At 41.4% G+C, this 23,476-nt stretch overlaps 1 long non-coding RNA gene across 8 annotated transcripts in view; it reads right to left on the reverse strand.

The window, feature by feature from the left end:
• Positions 1-23,476, reverse strand: part of LOC112968959 — a 165,744-nt gene that overhangs the window by 9,870 nt on the left and 132,398 nt on the right. For 7 of the 8 annotated variants that reach the window (XR_003254507.1, XR_003254503.1, XR_003254508.1 and 4 more), the window contains 2 exons: positions 14,602-14,677; positions 4,209-4,286 (listed from right to left, as the gene is read on the reverse strand). This is a non-coding gene — a long non-coding RNA (uncharacterized LOC112968959). Of the gene's footprint in view, positions 1-2,763; positions 2,898-3,337; positions 3,468-4,208; positions 4,287-14,601; positions 14,678-23,476 lie in introns of all 8 variants that reach the window. The other variant, XR_003254502.1, reaches the window with a different exon arrangement.

Raw genomic sequence — 23,476 nt, forward strand, 5'->3', positions numbered from 1 at the left:
GCCCCGCGTCTGCATGGAGGCAGGCAGCCCGCCTGGCTCATGCCCGCGATGACTTTAGAGCTGACAATCTCTTCGCCGCGACCCCCCCAGCCCTCCACACCCACCCCTCTGTTCAATGGCAGCACTGCTGCCTCTCACACCAGACTATATTTGCAATATGTGCTAATTTACCAGCTATATGCCCTTGGATTTTAAAACGAACTCATCAGTCAATGTTTCTAGTACCGATGCTGCCTCTCTCTGCCTCACACACACCCTCCGCTGCAGACATGTTACTCATTCTCCAAGCATTTCCTCTCCGAATGTCCGTCAGACGCATATACACTTCATTGATCAAACCAAATCCCTTGATAACAATAAATAATAATACAGACAGTTAACATCAGCGGGGGGGGGGGGGGAGACAAAGATGACGACTAAATCTGCATTGTGCATTAAGAGGCTGGTCCCTGCCTTTTCCAGAGATGCGCTGCACAATGCGGAGCGCAGGTATGCCCCAGAAGACACTGCACAGCGAGCCATCTGTGGGGCCTTACCTGAGACTCCGCATTTGTCGGAGCTATGGGGCAGGGGGCTCCTCGGTAATGCCGAGACCTGGCTCTACACGGGCTGCAAAAGGCGCTGGGGGGAACAGAAGGTGCTACTCACTCTCAAGGAGAGAAAGCACCTAACACCAAACACAGAAATAAATAAATAAGGCGGTTTCTTTGTTACACTGCACATTGCGCAGATGCTCTAGGACTATGGCGTTAAAGGTATTTGGGTACCAAAGATCTCGATAGGTGCATACTGGGATATTCAAAACACCTACTTAGCTCCCACTGAAATCACTTTCCTTTGTATTGAAGGCAGACAGCATCTATGCAAGAAACCAGGTTAGGTTAGGAAGGCAGTCTGTTAAATATACCTCTGTTACACGTGCCAGGTATTTCAAGGGCTTTGGTTTCAGGGTTTTTGTGGCTTTATTTTCTAGTTTTCTGGGGCTGAAATGGGGGAGGGAGGAGAAGCTGCCTCTTAGGATTTGGGCTAGTTAGATGCCTTGTGTGGGTCTGGCAAAGAGAAAGCGAGTGCAGTGTAAGAGTTCGGGAAGTTGGGGAGGGTGGGGCTATCTAGAAATCCTTGACTCACTGGGGTAACTCCCTGAACACAGGAATCAAACTATTACTCAAAGCAAGCTACATTTTACCAGCAGCAGCCTTAGAATGAAATTCTGCTGCATGCCCACAGAGTTTGAAACAACAAGAATAAACATATGGAAATAAATATACAATCCATAATTAAATTATTGGGTGCAATGCAGAAATCCCTGGGTGACAGAGGTGGCTGGATTATGCAATGAAGTCAGTCTGGGAATCCAAGGATACAAATTTTCTCATTTATACCAACATAATCCTGATTGGCATCAGCCTAGATAGGGGAAGAATCAAACCCTATGTACCGAAGGATCTAATCTTTGGGAAAAGTAGACTGGATTAGAGAGACTGTATCTGCCATCCATCCTTTGACTCCTCATGCAGATTCCCTCCTCAGCACCACAGCAATGTGCAAGATTTTGTCATCACACAGAACAATTTACATTGTTTTTCTCATGTTCCCCTATCTTCCTTCCCCCCCAAATGTTTGATTTTTTTTTTAAGTTTTGCTGCAAACACATCATTTCTTTATACAATTTAACCAAGTCTTTGGGGGATACTTATTTCAAGCAGTTAACACCTGACCCCAATTTTTGTGGGTAATTAGTGAGCTAGATAACCACACAAAGTGGGTAATTATTTAGTACCCAAGGGTACTGTACAAGAGGGTAGAGGCTGGCAATGTTAACAAAAGCACATCTCTAATTATTGTATCTATACTGGTGATGTTTTAAGAACAGTTACTCCATCTAATGATCCGTGATAAATCAGTAAACTATTTTGCTTCCCTTAGCATATATGCCTGGTCTAATCAAGGGCAGGATGTGAGGGCAAAGCAAATTGGAGAGCCAGCTTTGGAATACGCACAGGCCCCAAGAGAAACAGGAGGTATCCACTTGGATAAGTTGGTAAGACGGGAAGCGTCTGCTCTAGAACAGCAGCAGCAGAACCTAATAGCCGTCGCAATTAACTAACAGGCTGGTTGAGACAACTTGAAAAGCCACGTAGGGAGAAGCTTGTAGAACGTGCCTCAGGGTCTACTTCTCGCTTAGGTAACGTGGCCGAGCTGGGGGATCTTTGTATACAACAATAACTCTAATCATGTTTTAACAGAGTTCAGTCTTGCTTATTGCAAATCACTTTGAAAGCTGTACAAATGAGACGTTTTGTTTTCGTGAAAGGTCAGGGCCATAATACAAGAGGGTAGCACTGCAAAAAACAAACCATTTGATGAATTTCGAGTACCTGCCATTTCCCATATTTAAGTTTCAAAAACCGCAACACTTCTCCCATGGAAAATATTAGATCCTGTGTAGATTTTTTGACAAATTTTAGAAGAGGGAAGGGATGAGAAATACTTTGAGACTAAACAATGAAGATTCAACTACATGAGTGCAAATGTTTTAGATCATCAGAACCACGGGAAAAGACGAGTTAGGCTGGAAATTGACCTGTAATCTTAAACACAGTGGTCACGATCCGCGGACCACTGCTCGCAGCATTACAAACACACTTAGGAACATCTTCAAACCAAGACATTACAGGCAGTGGCAAAACATTTTTCTTTTTTAATTACTTTTATGAATCATCACTAACGTCCGGTCACTTTACTTACTAGAGCTCCACTAACCTTGTTTTTCGAAGACTTGCATTTCAAAACCTAAGCATCTGCAGGCTGGCACAAAAAATAGAGGCTTTACCCTCTTTTGATCATAGCCGTATATTTACTTCAGCTTGCTCTTTTGGGATCATTCGAGCCAGGCACTACAGAAGATGACACAAATGGCAATATCACTTGGCGCTGTGGCCATCAGGATTTGGAAGTTTAAGCGAAAAAAGCTTGAGGGTTTTCTCCTGGCTTCTCATACCTCTCTTTTGTTTTTTTTTTCCAGAGAACTAAGTACAACTGAAAGATGCCTGAAAACTGTTCTGTGGTGACCAAAGGCATCTTTGCCCTGAGAACAGCAATAACGTGCATCTACAACAGTCTCTCTCACAGTAGAAGGGACCTAATCTCTGTAGTCCACTTACTCCTGAGCATGCGTGCTCATACTGCCAACGTGAACAGGTTAAGAGAAAAAAATGCAGAAGTTGGGGATCAGTTCAGACTGGCTGTGATGTAGACACCGGTCCACTCTGAACTGCGCCAGAAGAACAAAGCTTCTTTCCTGTGTTACAAACCATTTAATTATCCAGCAACTTACAATGTTTGGCTGCTGCCATGCTGAGGTGAGTATAAATAAATTGGTACCCCCTTCACTAATCCTCTTAGGGACCCAGTTTGCAGGAAGAGTTCTCATAGAAATGGAGTGAGAGGAAGTTTGCAGAGAAAAGCTGGAAAACAGAAAGGAAGAATTAATTTAATCATGGGGCATAGGCTGAAAGGAAGAAGAGACCCTGGTAGCTGCGTGGTTGTAGCAGAAAGCAGAGCAAGGGCAAACTCTTCTTGTTTTTTTCTGAGACCAACTGGAATTAGCAGCTCAAAGAAACAACAACATAGGAGAGAAGGGATGCTCAGACAGAGAGGATGCTTTAGAGATTTAAGCATTAGCTATAAAATCACAAGGCCTTTTTGAGACAAGTTCGTAACCTCACTATGGACCAATCTAAGCCTTTCATCCTCCTGGGGTAGAGAAAATAAAAGGGGTGATTTTACCATACTGAGATCGTTTGTGAGAGATCTTCAAAACAGTACTGCTGTCTGAGCTGCGTGGACAGCATACATTAGTATACGAGAATATATGAGAACAGTTTAAAAAATGAATAAAATGTCTGTAGTGGAGAAAAATCTATTTACAAATATGAGTGAACAATCTGAACAATGACGCGAGGAAAGGTACAAATGCATAGCGTGCGGCACATCTATGGAAAGCAAAGCTGGGCAAGGGTGGCGTGATTTGGGCATGACCAGAACTGAACTCTATCTAGCAAGTGGGGAGTTTGACAACCAAAGGCTTCTAATTTGAGCATCACTGTCTTGCACATTGTCCAATTTCACATCAAGCCAGCGATAAAATCCCTTCACCTCCTCCCACCTTGTCTCCCCACACGCAGAACAGTCACAATAATGCTTACCATCTCCTTAGAGAGTTTAGAGATCCTTGGAAGAAAGCTGCTATGTCCAGATTACTCTTGATATCCTCATCTGATGTCCTGTTAGTCAACAGACAGAATGGAGTGTGGCTGAAGATCAGGCAAGTTCCTTTTCATCACTGAAACCTAACCTAACTCACCCTTCCCTTTAACCTAACTCACCCACCAACTCTCACCTCCAAACCCAACAATGCATATTAACGATAGCAAATTACCTCACCCAAGCACTATCCTGAGAGCTTCTCTGCAGAGAAAGGGATCCTTGGATTTCCTCTCCCTCCCCCCAGTTCTGCTAACAGGTTTCTCAAAGATCGCTGAGCTGTATCAATCCCTGGTAATGGAGGACACATTAAATAATAGGGTGACAAAGCCACAAAACAATTCAATGTTGGGGTGAGTAAAGCAAGTGCAAAGCAAAACGAGGCAGTGCTGCTCACTTCATAGCGCAACGGGCTTGGGATTCTGCACCATTCTGGTGCCCTTATTCAAAACCGAGGTTGGGAAAATGGGAAGAGTTCAACAAAAGGTCAGTGGATGTAGCAGAGGGATTTAAAAAGAAAGGTTACAGAGATGAATTCATCCAATATCAAAGAGAGAGTATGAAAAGCAGGAATGCAGTACCTAGAGTTATGTGCATTCTGTCTACAGGGAGCTCACAATCTGCCCTTATCCGTGAGCTCTCCCATGCAGGCTGGATTTAACCAAACTCTGAAACTCAAGGTGAAACCCAAATTCATCTGGATGAAGTCACGCAAAAATACATTACATCTACTCCTGCATGATTTGCCGTTTCCATATCACATAAAGTACCTGAAAACCCTCATATTTCACATGATTTCAGGTCCACCAAAATATCAAATCAACCTCGATTCACTTAAAACATGACCAAAGTTGCAAGAAGCTCACTAAAATTTTAAATAAATCTAAACTGTTTTGAGCTTGTGACATCGTTTCTTATGATCTAAGGTTTCATACTGAAAGTCTGACAAATTTTGAAATATTTCACACACTAAGTGATAGAACTACGTTAATATTTTAACCTACAAGGCTGGTACATTAGAAGTCAATAAAAACTTTGTCTGGTCAACATTTAATGCTTTTTTAAATTTATTTGAAATTTCAATAGAATCACTGCATGAAAAAGACAGTGCCCTTCAATCAACTCTTCCCCCCCCCCCAAAAAAAAAAAAGCCAGTAAAAGTAATATATGCTCAGGCTATTCGATTAACATCTTAACTGTGGGACCTAGATTCAACATCAGAAACACCTACAAAGTTTAGATACATTTGGGCAATCTGACCTGGCAGGAAAAGCAGAAAATTAAAATTAGGAATTCACGTGACTTAGAGCAGAGCTAGAATGAATTGTATTTCAATAGGCAAGAAGTGCTAGGGTCCCTACGTAAAGAGAGGTTGTAAGCTAGTGAGCACGGGGCAGAGCCTGCTGCCTGGAGTCCCCAGCCCTATTCCCAACTCGCCCATGAATTCACTAGGGACCCTCAGTGCTGCAGCCTGTTTCCACCCCAGTTGTCCCCTACATAAAAACAACACAGATAGGTAACACACCTTTTGCACATGAGAAAGGAGCTGTGACTGTGAGCCTAAGTTAATGTCTGTAAGGAGCCTCGAGACATTACAGGGATCGGAAGAGGCTCAAAGCTCAGCCATCCTTAAATATCCTCCAGAGCTCCTGTCCAATTCTCAAACCCTTTGCACCAGCACCAGCTTTCTTTTTAAAGAAAGGATGGAATTATTTAAAAGATAAAATAACAAAGAAAAAGTTCTTCAGGTTTTCCAGTACTCTGGCTACAGCCTTCAGCTGCCAAAAAAAAAAAAAAAAATCCCCCCACCATGGGGGCATACTTCTCTCAACAAAAAATACCTGTCTCAGATATTGCTCAAGAAATAAACTGAAACACAGAACACCGTAACACTGTCTGATGCTGGTTGGTGGGCCCAAACCGCTGATCCCTGCCCAGGGACAGGCAGAAGCTGGCACAGAACTGGCCGGAGGAATCCCGAATCGCTGGTGATGACAATGGCTAAAACCCAAAGGACCTGTTCCTATTCCCAGTTCTGCCATGTGACGTGCCAAGTGGCTCGGGCAAGTCTCGTCATCTCTTTGTGCTTCCCTTTCTGCCCGCTTTATCTATTTAGACTGCAAGCTCCTGGGGACGGGGACTCTCTTCTCACAGGGTGAAACAAAATGCCAAGCCGTTTAGATATTGCTGTCAAAGAAATAACAAGCTTGGGAACTTCAACACAGGGAAAGTCTGAACACAAGTCTAGTCACTCTTACATCTTGCGAAACTGGTCACAGAGGTCTTAATACCCAGTAAGTTGTTTTCAGTTACTTCACTGGTGCCTAGAGCCTTTTAAAAATTAGAAAGCCACATATCGAAAGGCACATGACAGAGAGCACGAATGCCAGCGTGCGAGGAAGACGTGGCAACCTCTGAGGACTTGCATTTGGCCCACGAGACACTGCTCAGGCTCTGCGTGCCAGAAACAGCAGCGGCATGCAAGCGCAGCAGCCAGTCTCCCCGTTCCTGGTGCCAGTCTATACTTCTGCATCACTTAACGTTGCAGTGCAAGCTCTATTACACCCAACGCTTAAATTTAGTTGATATAAAGTGACAGCATAACATTTTCATGGGATAGAAAATGAAGAAAACAAATGCAGCAATCTGAATATCAGATTACTTGAATTAACTTATTATGATAATAAATTACATTCTTTAAATTGAACTTTTGAAGTGTAATAATATCCTTTTCAGGTTGATTTTGTTCTTATAAAAGCCATATTAGATTATAAATACCATCAGTTTTACTCTGTACATCTAATGAATGCGTAGGACAGCATGGAGTTAGTCCATATGAAACATATCTTCATATACATTGTAAGCTCAGTCACAGTTCCAAATGCCATGCAACATGACTGTGTCTGTATGATCAGTACATTTGTCTTGGAAATACTCCTTAGGAGGAATGAGGACCTCTATCTTACAGACAGTAAATAAAAACAAAGAAAAATAAGTGACTTATCCGAGATCCCACAAAGGTGTCTGTAGCAGAATTTCAGAGTCTGCACCAACGGCTTAATCAAAAAAAAAGATGTCCTGCTATAATACTAGAGGCTGCGCACAGTCTTCTCTCCATTAATAATAAAACAAGTCAGGCCCCACGAGTTGATATGAACAAGAATCCCTAACACTGGAGAGGATTTTAAAATTACAAAGCTAAGTCACCTGATGTTTGAGAGGAATCGGAACGGCTGTTTCCCAGGAAAAACACGCGCCAGTCACACCAGCGAACACCTATTCCCTGGGTGTCTGCGACTGTGGAGAACCACGGTTCTGCCCTGATCCACACAGAAAGCCCTTGCAAGCCTGCTTGCACCTGAGACGCTTCATCAGCGGTGCCTAAGCCTTACGCCCTGCTCGGCATAGGAGGCCTCCTGCTTCAGGCTGCTATAAGGGACCGTCCACAAGGAACCACTTGCAGCAGCTGGTCCCAGGTCATTATTTGATCACATTGCTGTTTAATTGCCATTTTTTAATACTTGCATGGTAACACTAAAAAGTCAATCTAGCAATGGAAATCCACTCTTTGAACAACTTTGCCTTTTTCTTAGACTCCAACTACTGCTACATAAGCTACTCCTGCTTAATACGGGGCCCTCACGGGAAAGTCACTGCCTGTCTACTGATTTTATTTCCTACCTCCTCTCTTCTTAAAATGACAATTCAAGTCCCTAAAAGTAAAGGRCAAAAGATCACCTATTTTGTCTTTATAAGATGACAGTGTTTTTTCCCTTGCTGTTTTCTTACAGGAAGATATATTAACACTACATTTGCTCCTCCATGCGGTGAGATTTCTTAAATAAAAACGTATGTTATATACGTATGGCCTTGGAAGGGGAACTGCATTAGCCTATTAACTATCCACATTTGCTTCAGACTTGGCCAGCCACCTCGAAAACCTGCCAAGACCTTTCTGGSAGCCTTTTCCCAACGGTTCCAGGAAAACATGGAATATTCAAAGAATTTTAGGGCCTCCCAGCTTTGTTTGTCACCACTATCCTTGCCCACTTAAAACTAAATCACAGGCAAATTGCTCTAACGCCCTATTAAAAATTTTAAAATGGCCTTCTCCACAGTAGGGTATCTGAGGACAAATCTGCGCTAATATATAATGCAAAGCCTACATTAATACATAATGTGGCTTCAGGCAGACCAAGGGCTTCACAAAAAGTAGGGGGGCTGCTTTATGAACCTGGAATTTCCCACGGGAATTCTGTCCTGTTCGGAGTTGCTAAAACTCTGCCTCAGATACCCAGATGAAGGAGAGTTATTTCCTCATCATTGGTGCTCTAACAAATTATCGTTTAGGTTTCAGGCCTGTGTTACACGAGTAGAAGCAAACAAAAATTTCAACCATTATATCAGAATTCGCTACTTCTATGGGTCTCAAGGCACTGCTTGARCTATGCTTTTAAAGATATGCTTGAGTCCTATTGCTTAGAGCTTGTCTGTAAGCTAACTTAATCAAGGCTTCAAAATGACCAATGACATGATTCTACAACTGGGATTTAGAACAGGATCCACTAAATGGCAAATGGAAGCTGCTTTTTTTTTTTTTTCCCCCCAGTCTAAAACAGGATACAACTCCTTTCAAAATCATGGTAGGAAACAGAGAAAAATCCTGCTGTCATTTGCGTGAACTAAGTTATTACTAACCAAGAGCAGAAATTGGCCCATCTGACTTGCACAGCTTCTTCCCGGTTTTAAAATGCAAGAGAAGCATGCTTTAAATAATTTGAAGAGGCTTTTTTATTACACAGAAAAAGCCTCCCTGTGATTTCAGATGTCAAGTATCATCCTTAATTCCTAGCACTAATTTATGGATTAGATGTTTAACCCTTGACTTCAATATGGATTGAAAGTTTGTTACCCAGAGCTGACAGAACTGCCCCCGCAGCACCCCCACATTTTTGTGTTCATGCACGATTGCACCAATTCTAGGTGCTCTTCAGCCCCTCTTGACTCAGTTTTGGTGCAGGACTGACTCTCTGCGCACAGACTGTTTGCTACGCTTTCACAGAAAGGGGACCTTGCATCCCACTAGTCTTGAAGTTATCATGCATTCCTCTTTACTCCACATAACCTTTTCTAGCTCTTCAGCTCACTAGTCATGACAGGTTTGCAATTCTGTACTTCACAGGCATCTGACAACTGAGGCTACATGACATAAAAAATGCAAAGTCTCCAAAAACCAATTACTCCTCACTTTAGCTTCACCAGCGAATGCACAGATCTAGACAAAACAGCAAAAACTGTGAGTATTTCACTACCTCGGTTCTCTCCAATTCATAAGTGTCCCCTGGGCTCAAGAAAAAGTTCTCTAAGGACAAGGTTCGCATTGGTTGCTGTAATTAGGAAAATAATCCATAACAGTGTCTGAGGTGACACAGCTAAAGTACAACTTAATGCAATTATCAGAAGTATATTCATAAAGATACCCTTGCCATATCTCCTAAAATATCTATATGCAATTATATATTTATATATCTTAATGTAATGTAATTGAGAATTCAGAAATATGAAACATATATGTGAACATATATATAAAATATTAGTCAGCACCAAGACACACTGTCTTATGAGGTCCTCTTTCCTTCTTCTAAAATGCACAGCAGTGAGCTGGTGTGAGTACCTCCTGAGGGGCTGCATGCAGCTTGTAATGGGATTGCAGATATATATTTTGCAATTTAAAATTGCTCCTCTATTGGATAATAAACAAAACAGAGTGTCATAGGACCTGTCACACTAATAATTCCCTCAGCAGAGTTTGGATATTCTCCAGCCTCTTTTATTGAAGGAGGAAGAGAATACAGTTCTCTAATTCTGATGCAAAGTCCTGAGTAGTCACTTTATGAAATGCAGCTACTAACACAGGGCCATCATGGATTTATTACAGCACTATGGTTATAGCTTCCTGACTGATGACTTATATCCTAGAACCCTAGAAACAGAAACGATTTAGCAGTCTAACGACATCATTACCAACGTAGTAAGCAGTATACATCGATTTCACTTTTTTCCAGCAAGTCTGACGTTGTTTAATTTCTCATTCAATAGCTATTCTCATACACAAATAAAGGGAAACACAACTAAAATATCTTAGGGCCCCTATAAAATAAGTACTCCTTTCATATTGCAAAAGTTATCAGAAGGGCAATTTCCAAAATCAAGTCAAACCACAAGATTTCTGCAGCAGAGAACAACCGTGTCTTCACTTCTTCCCTTCCCAGGTCCATGCTGTTATTTTCCTCATTCTTCTTTAAAATCCTATCCTCTAAGCTAACAACCTCATTTATGAAAGGAAATGGAAAGCCAGGGGAAGCTGTGGCATTTGACAGACTGCAAACGGTACTATTGCAAACCACTCTCTGAGGCCACAATGGCTATTCCTTGTCAGAAGAGATGAATGGACACTTCAAACACAAGAAAAACAAACTTTAAAATACGCCCACATCAGTGGCATTGATCCGGGAATGGGTTTGACCTTCCATTTACAACAATTACTTAAATCTCATTAAAGCCAAGGGATACAGAGGGTCTGTCTACACTCTCCATGGGACTGACTGCAGTGGCCCCAAGCCTAGCACCAGCGTGAGCTGCTGCAGCCACAGATCTCTGGCCGGTACCATGTGGAAGAGCCAGCTCAGGCCCACAGGCAGCAGGGCTGTGCTAGTGCCACGCTGCACCTGAGCTCAGCAAGCCCTGGAGCAGCCACCGATAGCTTGAGCATATCTGTACGACATGCTCTTGCATGGTGAAGACCAGCTCTAACCTCAGGCTGAGAAGCGGGTGGGAAATCAGAACCAGGTGCAACTCTTTTCACTGTTTCTGGAGGTTTTATTACTTCTGATAATACCAGGCTTCCTAGTAACTCATTTAACAAAGAAGGAAAAGGTCACAACATAAGTATGATGTTTACATGCAGACCTGCAATCCAGCTGGCCCGGCTTTTACTCCCAGCCCCTCCAATGCTATGCTGCCTGACTTTGGATAAATCACTTGATCGCCCTCTGCTTTCCTTTCTGTACAGTGGTCGTGCAATCCTTCCGCATCTCACACAACAACTGCAAGGAACTGGAGATGGACCATGGCATTGGACAATTACTACTGATACTGCTGTATCATAGTTATTCAGTATGTGAGCCCAAGTGAAGGCAAAACTTTTATCTTCCCTTCACTTTCACATGTCAGTGGCAAAYTAAGTGCTTAATCCTTTGCAAGACACAGATACACACTGGATCAGAATCCAGCCTTCTCTAATATATCTTCTCCAAGAGCGGCAAGTGTTAGCTGCTTTGCACAATACTGTAGGAATGCAACCACAGGCAGCTGAGAGCTGTCCTTCCCACTGGTTCTTCCCATGTCTTGAATAGCTGCACTGCATCCTAAACCTTGAAATATGAAAGTCTAAACTGTGCTCTAAAGTTATTAGCGTGGACTACCATAATTCTATGTATGGTTATTAAAAACATAAGTATCTAATCTGTTCTCGACCTGCAAAGTTCTTGGTCCCAGTAACTTCCAAAGGCAGTTAGTTTCWTTTTTTTAATTAAATACTGGTAAGAAAGAGCTGCCTTTTAAAACACTTTCTATTTGTCACCATTTCAATTGCATGTCCCCTTGTATCTGCTTTGTGAGACCATGAGAATTTCTCTAACTCCTCATTGTTTTTTTTAATCACATCCTGAATTTCTTTTTCCTTTGTAATGGAAATGGTTCTGGTCTAGCAGTTTCAGATATCTCCATGCCTGGGACAATTTTGATGGCACCTTTTCGAGGCACTCTTCCTCTCCTCAGATTTGATAGTACAGCCCCTACTCTGCATAACTTACAGGCTTGGGGTCCAAAAACATAGACTGCGCCCACATGAGCTTCACATTAGTACAGTGCAGTGGTTTATCCCCTCAGCATTTATAACAGAATCAAACCCTGAAATGTTCATAAAAGCTTCCCACTCGGCTTGAGCTTTGTATCTTTAAAATGCCTCTAATGGCTCTAGGAACAGCAAGCAAGCAGCTCTAATTCCCTATCAAGGATTAAGTGAGTAAAAAATTGAAGAAGAAAATCTGCTTTTCAGCATTTGCCTGACTGGTTATGGCTTTTTTGGACATTGTCATTTGCATGTGTAAAAAATGGCCCATTCACAAAAATACTCTCACACTACAATTGTTAGACATGACATTTACACGTCACTGTTAATTATAAATGACTTGATCCTGACATTTTGTTAATACATTATGAAAGCCATAATGAAACCCTATGAGCAGTATGTGTCACACCTGTAACAAAGACAAGCTTTAGAGAAATCAGTCTTGTCATCAGACCTTGGCAAAAGGTGGAAAGAGTAATGGCAGCACGCTGACTCACATTTGAACTGGATTTATCCTCGATGGCCTGCGAGGGCAGTGGGAAAACCCTGCCCTGCAATATTTGCTCCTCGGTGGAACAACGCAGCAGTCTGGTTACCTCAATGCAGGATCCTACAGGAATGYAGATGGAGGATGGAAACCAAGGACTCTATATTGGCTACATCTACACTGCTCTTAGAAGTGTTCCTGAATAAGGCAGGCTTTTTTCTTAAAAAAAAAAGAAAAAAGGAAAAAAAAAGGTGGTGGTACATGAGGTGGCTGGCAGGACCCTGTGAGTGGCTCCAGCAGGGAGCTTGCAGCCACCCCAAGGGCCCCACCTGCAGTCTGATGGCTCTTTCCCCACAGATAAGTGGCTTCAGCCTCAGCAGCAGCTCCCCTCCTGTTTTTAAGAAAAGAAACTGCCTRGAATATTTCTAGCTAGTGGCGGTACACCTCAGACGATCCTGGAGCATCTAACTGGAGAGAAATTTTCCTGTTTTTTTTTTCCTATGGATTTGGGAAGGAAGCAGCAAGAGAAGGGGGCAGTATCAGGAGCCACTGCATATAACACAGAACACTGAATTTCAATCTCTTTCCATAGTCGCCCCAGAAACCTGATTCTTGAACTTATTTAACCATGAAACAGGGCCATGACATTGCACAAAAGAGGCTAATTTCACCCTATAGCATGTAAAAGATGATTTGCTCAGGGAGAACACACTTTATATTTTGCATATATAAATCCAAATATATGCAACTGGGGCTGCCTGGAGCATCAGTGGAGTCAGGGCAACCAGAAGTTTTGGCTCATTTAATAAAAAAGTAAATGCAAGATGTTTTGTTTTCCCAAATAAAACATTTTGGATCTTCCCCTGCTATGGGACATCTCCAAACCTCAGATTTCCTTTCTGTTCCAGGTTAGACTGGAAGCTTCTGTCAGAAGGTTAAATCCTGCTAGCCCGACACCATGCATGTAGGAGTCTGCCTCTGACTGAACTCTGAATGGATATAGCAACTTACCAGAAAAACTCACACTGGAAACATTACACTTCACCTGGCTTCATATCTAAGCCACCAAGCTATGAGAAGGGGAAAAGTAAGAACGAAAAGAAAAAAATTGGTGGAAGAAAGATGCAGGTTCAAAACTCTACTCTGCCTCAGACTGTTCATTTCAAATAGATGAGCATCTGGATATTGAGCTGGCTACACYAGCTAATTTTTTTATTTTCCAATTACATTGCACATTGTGATCAATATCTACATCTAATTGAAAGGACAGCCTTTTCCCCTATAGGTTACACTTTTTGATTTCAACATGCACAAAAAGAACTTCCTTCTTCAGTAATTTACAACTTCAAAAGGAGAGAGTAGCAGCATTTCTGAGGCCTGGGCTTTGAATCCGTGTAATGAAATTGTCTTATTTTTAACTGTCTGAGCAGCTTTCAAGCAGAAGCGTGTTAGAATTCATATTAATTTGTGCAGTACCCTATCATCATCATAATTTAGCTCACAAGGTTGCTGTGCTTGGAATTCCAGTTATGACATGAATTCTATACATTTTATACAGATTTATAAATGGCATCAATAGAACACTTAGGGCCTTATTCATTAAACAATGAGTCATTCTGGCATTCCATTCTATTTCATCCCAGTTCTTACAAAACTTTTATGTACAAATTTGGCTGTACTTAATGCATCTGATTTAGCAGCAGAAGTGTTGCAGCATAGTTTCAGCTGGGTGTGGAAACAGATGAAAGGCATTGTTTAAAAAGAAGAGAAAAAAATCCCTCTGATGGTGAAAGTTTTCTGAGCTTTAGTCTACCTTCTAAGAGACCAGCATTCGGGTCCCAGAAACCAGCCCTTGCCTCCGCATTCTCCCCACCACAGGTCGGCCCCCAAGGATAGCTGTGAAGCGACCAGACGGACCGGCTGGAAAGCAGCTTACCGGGTTGCAAGCCATCAGGTACCAGTTCTGTGGATAAGCCGAGTTCCTCCTCCTTCAGGACTGTTAAGTTGGCACCCTTCACAAGTATCACAGACATGTGAAAACACAGAAGCAGAAGAAAATTTGCAATAGTGCACYATTTCAAGTATTTTCTCACTGTCCAGCAAACCCCCCAAAAAAACCAAATTACTAGTGAATCCAGCACTTTAACCCTATCTCTTCCAATACCACTACAACACATTTGTCAAGAAGAACTACTAAACTGTAAGAGGCTTAAAGACTTCAATTACTATGCACTTAACAACTGTGGCACCAGAGAGCTCTAATGATGGTGCAGTATCACAACATGAATCTTCAAAATAAATTCAATAATAGCCTAGAGCCTTCATATGGCCTGGAGATTTTTTTTTTGTGTGTTTTATAAATGAGAAGTGAATTGAAAATAAAAAGACTAAACCAAAATAGGACATGTCACCTTTGACGAACGTATCTTTGCTACAAATAGTGACTAACAGTATGTCTACACTGCAAAATATAGGACTATTGCTTGGTAAATTTTAATTTAATCTAGGCAGAGCATATAAAAATAGCAGTGAAGTCATGATGATATGGGTTTTAGCATGTTCTAGCAACCAGAGCACAAAGTCTCCAGGGACATGCTGGTTACTAGCCAGTGAAAATTTGTCTGAACTGTTCTCATTACTTCATTCAATCCAGTTAATCCAGGTAAACTGGTATATGCTACAAACAGCTCTCCATTTTGCAGTCTGGACCTAGACATCTCAGCACATATTACTAAATTTTATGTTTTCTTTGTCCTTTCAACCCTCCTCCCGACTGCACTTTAGCCATATCACAAAAGGTGCTGTGCTTCACTGCAGAAATCAGCCAAAATCAAAAAATATTAAGAGGAAATTGTGAATGTTCAAATCACTGATCCCTCTGCCTGTCAGCCAATTTCTATAAAGCTTGCCGGAGCATAATAATCTCGGAAGCCACTGCTCCTCTCTCAAATTTGACTGCAATTAGAAAATGGGCTCAAAAGCTGTTGGAAAGAGAGAGGGAAAGAGAGATATACAAGTGTACACAAAGCAAGTGAGCACACTGGCTGTCTCTTCATTGGAAACCATTTCAAGATCTCATCATTCTTTGGATGTTTGCAGTTTTCTTCATTACATATATAAGCATCAGTGCTGATTTTTGGTCTTTATCCTTAATAAGCCGTGGTAAATTTGGAATCTATTTCACTATATAGTCTTGTATATTAGGACACTATCTACCTAGCAATCACCATGCCAAGAAAAGCACAGTACTATTTGCACCCACTGCCCGTAAGAGAAAACAGGGACGTCTGTCCAAATAAAGCACACCATCTAGTTTTCATTAGTTCTCTCACCATGATATTTCTGGTATTTCACTTTATATTATAGACTTAAAGGGACAAAAATGAGATCAAAGTTTAGATTTTATTATTGTAGGACAAACAATTTTCTGGAAGGTGGGTTGTAAATTTTTCATTTTATGTTCCAATGGACATGTTCTCTTAAAAACAGTTATTATATAACCTACTATTCACAGGTTTATTGAATAAAAATTGGGAATGAACTAGTAATGGAAGAGAATTAAAAACAAGACTCTTATTTATTCATTGCCCAGGCCGAAAGAAACAAAACTGGCAATTAAAGGGACTGCTCAGGGCTAACCACCTTCCTTTTGCTTCATCCTCTTTTAATCTACAGCTCATGAGTTGTTCCTTTACTCATTGCGAGAGGTCCACAATTGTAACACTGCCATATTCTCCTGGAAATTTATTTAAATGGCATATGATAGAAGCCATATGATAGAAGCTTAATTACATAGAGGGCATATGGAAGGCATATGACATAAGGACATATGGAAGGCATATGATAGAAGGGCATCCGAGGACATATGACGGAAGTCTAATTAATTGACAATACATTCCTCTCATCAGGGGGAGAGCTGGAATGCTATTTTGTTCAGAAGAAAAATATGCACATTGAATTATGCTTATTGTCAACTTCCATGTACCACTGACCATTCTCCTGTTTAATTATTACTCCTTGTTCTTTGGAGAAAGATAGATCACTTGATTTGCATATCCATCTGGCACATAAAGTTAAGTTTTATAGCAACAGATGTGCGTGATAGTACAAATAACTATTATTTTGGAACCTTGAGAAGTTCTTTAATACCTGCACAAAGCAGGTCTAAAATGTTACCACCAAAAAGAAAAACAGAATGTTCTTATTTGGGAGCAATTATCAGCCATTTGCAAAGGTGTTCCTACACGAATACCTAACAGGTAAAGAATGAACCCTTATGGAATAGCTCTGCATTAGAAGTGAGTCAATGCAGCTTGTGGATTTACATCAGCTGAAAATTTGCACTTCTATCTGCAAAAAGATTTACGGGGGGGGGGGAGAATAAGGTACTGCCTAAAATATGTCAGAAATATTCCTCTTTCTTAACTAGCTGCATATGTTTAATGCATATGCCTTCATGAAACACAGAAGCGATGTTGTGTTAGCCCTGATTCTTGCCTTGTCCTAAGGAACTGCAGAGTTATAAAACACGGTAGCCGTATCTGTAACCTCTTCGAAAACAAAATAGAATAAAACCCCACTAATCCACTCTTTGAATCACTAATACTTGAGCACTGGATAACACTCAACAGCTTCTCTCTGTATTCAATAAACAAGGGTATGCAGATTTTATAGCTTTCAAGTGCCATTTTAACAAAGAAATATTTTTCTGGGTTATTTAGATACCTTGAAACATTGCTATCATTTTCACACTTTTAGATTAGCCTAACAAAGCGCAAACAATTGTACCTACCCCTTGCTTTTATTCAGTGACTTATCAAGTTTGCCCACTAGTGAACAAGCCCCGTGTCATTTCTGGGAATTCACCAATCCATGGCCAGGACTAGCCATAGAGTCGGAAGATGCAGCAGAGCATGCGTTCTGGGCCCTGACTAAGCGTTAGGGCAACCATCTTCACCCAGGCTGTCAGGGGACCCGAACCCTGAACACTGCCGACAGAGAGATCTTGATTCCTGTGTGCAAACATTACCAGATATTGGCTGGAATTTTTTTAGTCCCCAGGTATTTAGGCAAATAGAACCGTAGATTTCACTAGCAGCTAGGAATTTAGGCATCTTTCCTGCATTTTAGGCCCCTAAGATACCTTAGAAACATCATCTCTAGCCTATAAGCCCAGAAGAACTGCAGAGGTAAGCCTGCCAGCCCATAGGTAAAGACAAAGACCTGCCTTTCATTGCTGTCATGAGCACATGCGTTCTCAGTACGTGCCCATTCTCCACACAGTCCCCCTAACCAATTCAGAGGCAGCTGCACGGCTCCTTAATCAAAACCGCTGCAAGGGAGAAGCAAATCACCTCTACTGGATGTGCCCAGAGACATCAGCCCTTCAAACACCCAGCTGAACTGTACAAGCCTGGAAAAAGCTTAAGAACTGCCATTTTAGCCAACTATAATCACTAATGTATATTCCCTAAGAACAGCTTTCATGAAGACTTATGTAGATTTTGGTACTCGTACAAGAACCTTTACAGGCTTTACCTGGAAGCATCAGTACTAGCCTCTACCCTTCCTGAGAGGCAGTGAGTATGCCAGGTCTCATTCTGCTACTGGCTACCGCACTGTTTAACTCCTAGACCACAGTCAAAGACTAGAGGAAAGGGAAAGCCACTTATGTATCTCAGTAACAGTTACAATACCGGGTGTTTTTCATGTTACCTTTGGAGACTTCTGATTGCTGACCGCGAAGGCAATAACACTGATATGTTGCCATGGTGCTTTTTAGGAATGTTACACATTGCGCTGCTCAAATGCTAATAAAGGAAGACAAGCATTACTAGTCCACTGAATTTGCTAAACACTCAATGATATAGCACCAATAAGTAAAAAATGCTGAGAGAATGAACATTTCTGAAGTTCTAGAGAGGCAGAAGACAAGAAAAGGTTTTCCAACTGCATCTTACCTGCTCTTTTCTGTTCCATGTGTCCAGAGCAAACATTGCTGAGGAATTATGGTCGCTCATCACGCCGTTTTGTGCAAGACCCAAGGAAAGCTAGGAGGTTGTACAGTTATCTCCCTTGGTGTAATTCTAAACTATACAACCTACTACCTCAACCTGGATGCATGCAGTCAAAAATGCTGAAAGCTACCCACCATTTCACAGCCGACATAATGTCAGGGTTTCTAGTTAAAAAAAAAAACCCTCAACGTTCTCATAGCACTAATTTAGAAGCAATAAATGCTTTGCCGGTGAAAAGACACCAAAGCTCCCCACACTGCATATGTTAACAGATGAAACACAATAAGCCATGGTTATTACTGCTGGGTATAAACAAGATCATGGTCACTTTTCATACAAGAAGGAATTTTGTCCCTGGCCAAAAAAAAAATGCTTCTTCCCATCCACAGCAGATGCATCTGCACTACAGCACAGAACAAATACGTATGTTTTTTAGAGTGCTTAAAGAAGGTTTAGAATGAAAGCTGTCCTAACATATCTCTTCCCTTTTGAACACTTACAACACTGACCTCTGAACACGCCTCTTGGCTCCTGAATGTTTAAAGGATGATTGGAGAAGTGGGATTAGGAGAACTGCAAAAAGAGTAGAAAGTTTGAAGTAAATTTTACCCTTGCACCAATCCCTTGTTAAGATGATTTTTAAGTGGAATACTGAGCCTCTATGAGCAGTCAGAATAAAATGATGTCCCCTTAACAGGGAGCACATGACACTTTTTACTTGTATTAGCTCACAGTCCAACAACCAGGATGTTATCATTGTGACTCATTCCTATTACCCACCAAGGTATTACTTAAAGCAGTAGGCTGCCTATTTATTATGGCTTACAAACAGGGATTAGCATCTTAAAATACGCTAGTGAAACTGAATCAGTCCTGAGATCCCGCCTCTCAGGTGAATGCACCCTCTGGCATAGCAGCTCCATGCTGGAAGGGGATTACAAGGGACTCAAACCCTATGAATACCAAGCTGTGCTGAATAGATGGCATCTTGGTTGTCTGTATTTTCTTAGGATAAAGTGACATTGCTGATTATGAAAAAGCCAGTGCCCCACCTTTACATTCAAAGCCTGTTTAGAAATAAAGGAAGAGCATGAGAAATAATGCCACTCTTCAGAATTCAGCTTGCAACAGTGGAAGAATGTTTGGGGGGGGGGGAGAGCAATCTTTCTACAAGGTTTAAATGTACGTGATGTTGATAATATCAGCAGATTTTGTAACGACTCCTTATTCAGGAAAGCTTACTTTGACCTGATAGGCGCTATGGAAAGGCAACATTTTATTTTAGTTAACAGCACAGTACAGTACCATCACAACAGAGTCACTGTTAACCATTTTGCTAATTAGAACAGTGATCCAATCACGAAGTTGGATCAGAAAACCAAGGCTCTCTGGCCCTGCACTCTGACCTGGGGCTTTTCTACAGTCTGCAACTATCCCAGTTCTTGATGCAACACCATCATTGCACTGAGCATCTGTTCTCAGACAGGAAATCCAGGGATGTAACCAATGTAGCTCCATGGAATTCAATGAACCTGTGCTGATTCTGTGTGGCTCAAATCCCACTAAACTATGTGAAGACCTAGAAGACAAAACAACCCTTCAGACTTTCAGAAATGTCCTCCCTATTCCGTACTCTGCAGCTAATACAGCATATTTATACACAAAGCCATTTCAATATCACATGGCTGGGCTACTCATTTTTTCTGAAATTTATTTTTGCAAGTACTATTCTGTATCTGAGTTTTCCCACCGATGTTACACATCATATAATTCAAAAGAATTACAAATGATTATCTGTATATGTTCAGTTTAATTAAGTAAAGCACTGTTAATTTCGCCATTGCACTAACACAGGCATGCCTCCCAGACCAGGTAGCTATAAGCAGAACTGAGTAAATAATACTCCAAGAATTTGTTCTCAAATAGAAGGGGGAGAAAAAGTGTTTTGTTTCATTTGTATTCTTAACTCAGTAAAAGTCCTTTCACACACATATAATGATAGAAAATTCCTTGTGATTAATATTCTCAACTTGGGCCTAAATAACCTAAATTTTTTTCAGGTTGGCAAATGTCATCGTGAATGTTTTGTTCCTGACTCTCCACCTCTCCTTGCCACTCTTGCATCGCAATTTCAGCTTCCTCTTCATTGCCACACTTACAAACCCCTGAGCTGTCAGCTCGGTGCTGGCACTTATTCAAAGAGCATTCCCGCTCCCTCCCCCGGCACTGTATCAAGGAGGGGAGCTGAGCCCCGCTTAACACACGAGCTTCCACCGGAAGGACTTGGACCTGCTCTAAGTCCTGGGGACAAAGTCCTCACCGAGGAAATATTCTGGCCAGAGTTACCACATACACCAAAGGCCTTTTAACAAATGTGATGGTATTAAACAGGCCTTTATGTGGACCTGTATGTTACCTATGCCCACTTCAGAGCTCCTTTAGTGAGCTATGTAAAGAGACTTTAACATGCAGTATCTTCTAAACAGTTTCTGTCCTAGGGTTGGATACTTAACTCACCCTCCGGTCAATCTGCAGATAGCGCTGCAGCTCGCTACACAGGTTGTCCGGGTAAGTTTCCCCCACCTATGAGATSTCTGCATCAGAATTACAGATATTTTGTTTCCACTACTTTAAGCTCAGATGAAGCTTGGAGAGATGAAAGTATATTTGCATCCCAGAGGAACTATAATTTCAAGCAGAAAAGGTGTCATGCATCTAGTCACTGTCAATTAGAGTATCTGCTGCTATTACTGATATTAGGAATTAATTTTAGCAATCGAGATCAAATATTAAAACAAAAGTCATCTAATTACARCCACCTCAGCACCTTCACTACATCTATCAATGCCTGGGTATTTCGTAATTAACTGTGTGCTACAAAAGTTCTTCTTTCAGGAGGAGAGCAAGTTAGATGCATAGCAGTAGGGTCTTAATAGACTTTCTTTTGGTGGTATGAATCCCCATGTTTGTTTTATAGTGATTTTAGTCAATTATGTCTTTACCCAATTAGCACAATTATACCTAATTACATAATTAGGGTAAATATGTAACGTAATGACAATGTTCAATTATGATATGCATCGATGTCATAAAAGTTCCTATTAAATATAGTGGTAGGGAGAAGTGCACTACACGGGGAGCCACGCATTCCTATGAAAGTGCGTGTGCCCCACTGCCTATTGTTCATGCAGCCTTTTAAGCCTCTTGCTTTTTCAGAACCACAGAAATGATTTCACACTTCCACGGACAAAAGGAAATCTCTGTCCCAGCCCAGCTAATTCTAATTTAAAGCAACAGTATGATCTAAAAACGGTGTCTTTTTATTCAGTGTAACTCTGATTTCTGAAACATACACAGTAGCTGAAGTAAACATGGGAAAGAACTGCTCTCCTATCACAGGGAAGAGGCAAGWTTCATTTTCAATGAATACTCATTTTCATATGGAGAGAACTCTTTACTGCAGCGTCTCTTCACAGCCAGATCCAGGGTGTCTAGCTCTAAGGCTAACAACAGCCCATGCCACCCACATGAGAAGACCCTGGATCAAGCTGCAAGTTTTAGTCTGGCCTAGAAAGTTATGAAGTGTCACTCTTTGCACTGCATGTTCCCTTCCTGGACTTCAGGTGAGAGCAGAATTCAGAAATCTGCTTCCCTACTGTACACCAGAAGAACCCAAACTTTCAACTGAATTTCCCAAGAAGGCTGAGAGAATTCAAATCCAGAACTGACTGTTGACGAAGGAATAGCTGGAAAATTCCATTCTTTTAAAAACATGCTTCAATGCGAAACGGCAGTTTAGTCAGGATCCACAGAAAAGCAGGGTTTCAGAGGGTAAAATATCTCCCAGCAGTAATGACAAAAAAACAGTGCCTCAAGAATTAGTCCCCTGCAGCTACAATGCACTTTCTGTGCGTCTACAGATTATTTCTGTTGACTTCACAGATATAAACAAGATAGCAGTGATACCAGCAATGGAAATTCAGTACAGATGAATTAAGAAAGCTGAAATCTCTTTTGTCATTACTTTGTCATTATCATCAGCAAAATCATCAACTGAGATTTGGCTCTGAATCTTATGGCTGTGAATGATGCAGAAGGAGGAAAAGCCCACCTTCACTTTTAGATCCTAGGCAGGCTATTGCAGGGCTAGCCAAGGAGGGGGCGGAAAGCAGAAAATACTCATGAAACAAATATATTTGCTTAAGTCATTGAGAAAAATACCGTAACCCGCAAATGATACTGTTCCAGTTTGAGGTCTGAAATCCTGTTTGCTAAATTTCAGCCTGGAGTGATCTTTTTTACAGCTGACTTTTGAAAACCTCAGACATGAGATTTCACAATGGAAATGCTGACATGATTCCTACTGGTCAGCTCACTCATTCAGCTTCATTTGATGAAATTTTGCTATTAGGACTTAGTTGTTGTGATGAGGAACCTCAAGAGGTTCAAAGGTTTACTCCAGCTCAGAGAGCTCTCCTAGAAGTCTGCCAGACAGGCTAAATAGGACTGCAACTTCAAGAGTCTGCAAAATAAGGAAAAGAAGGTCTCATCTGGGCTCAGCTGAAATCCAGAGCAAGTATAATTTTGAAAGCTATCCAAAATTTTTCAACACATTACAAAAATGGTTTCTGCTTGAATTTTTAGCAAGAGTTACAGCAATCTGAAGATTTACTCAATATTACATTTCAGTATCTGGTACTTTCTAGGGGAAGGGTAGCCATGCTGTCACTCCTGAACCATATACAGCTTTTGTCAGCGGTTTGAGCGCAGCTTCTGCTCTGGGTTAGACAACAT

This window comes from Apteryx rowi, unplaced genomic scaffold, assembly GCF_003343035.1.
Source record: "Apteryx rowi isolate R43461 unplaced genomic scaffold, aptRow1 scaffold_33, whole genome shotgun sequence".
Lineage (NCBI taxonomy): Eukaryota > Metazoa > Chordata > Aves > Apterygiformes > Apterygidae > Apteryx > Apteryx rowi.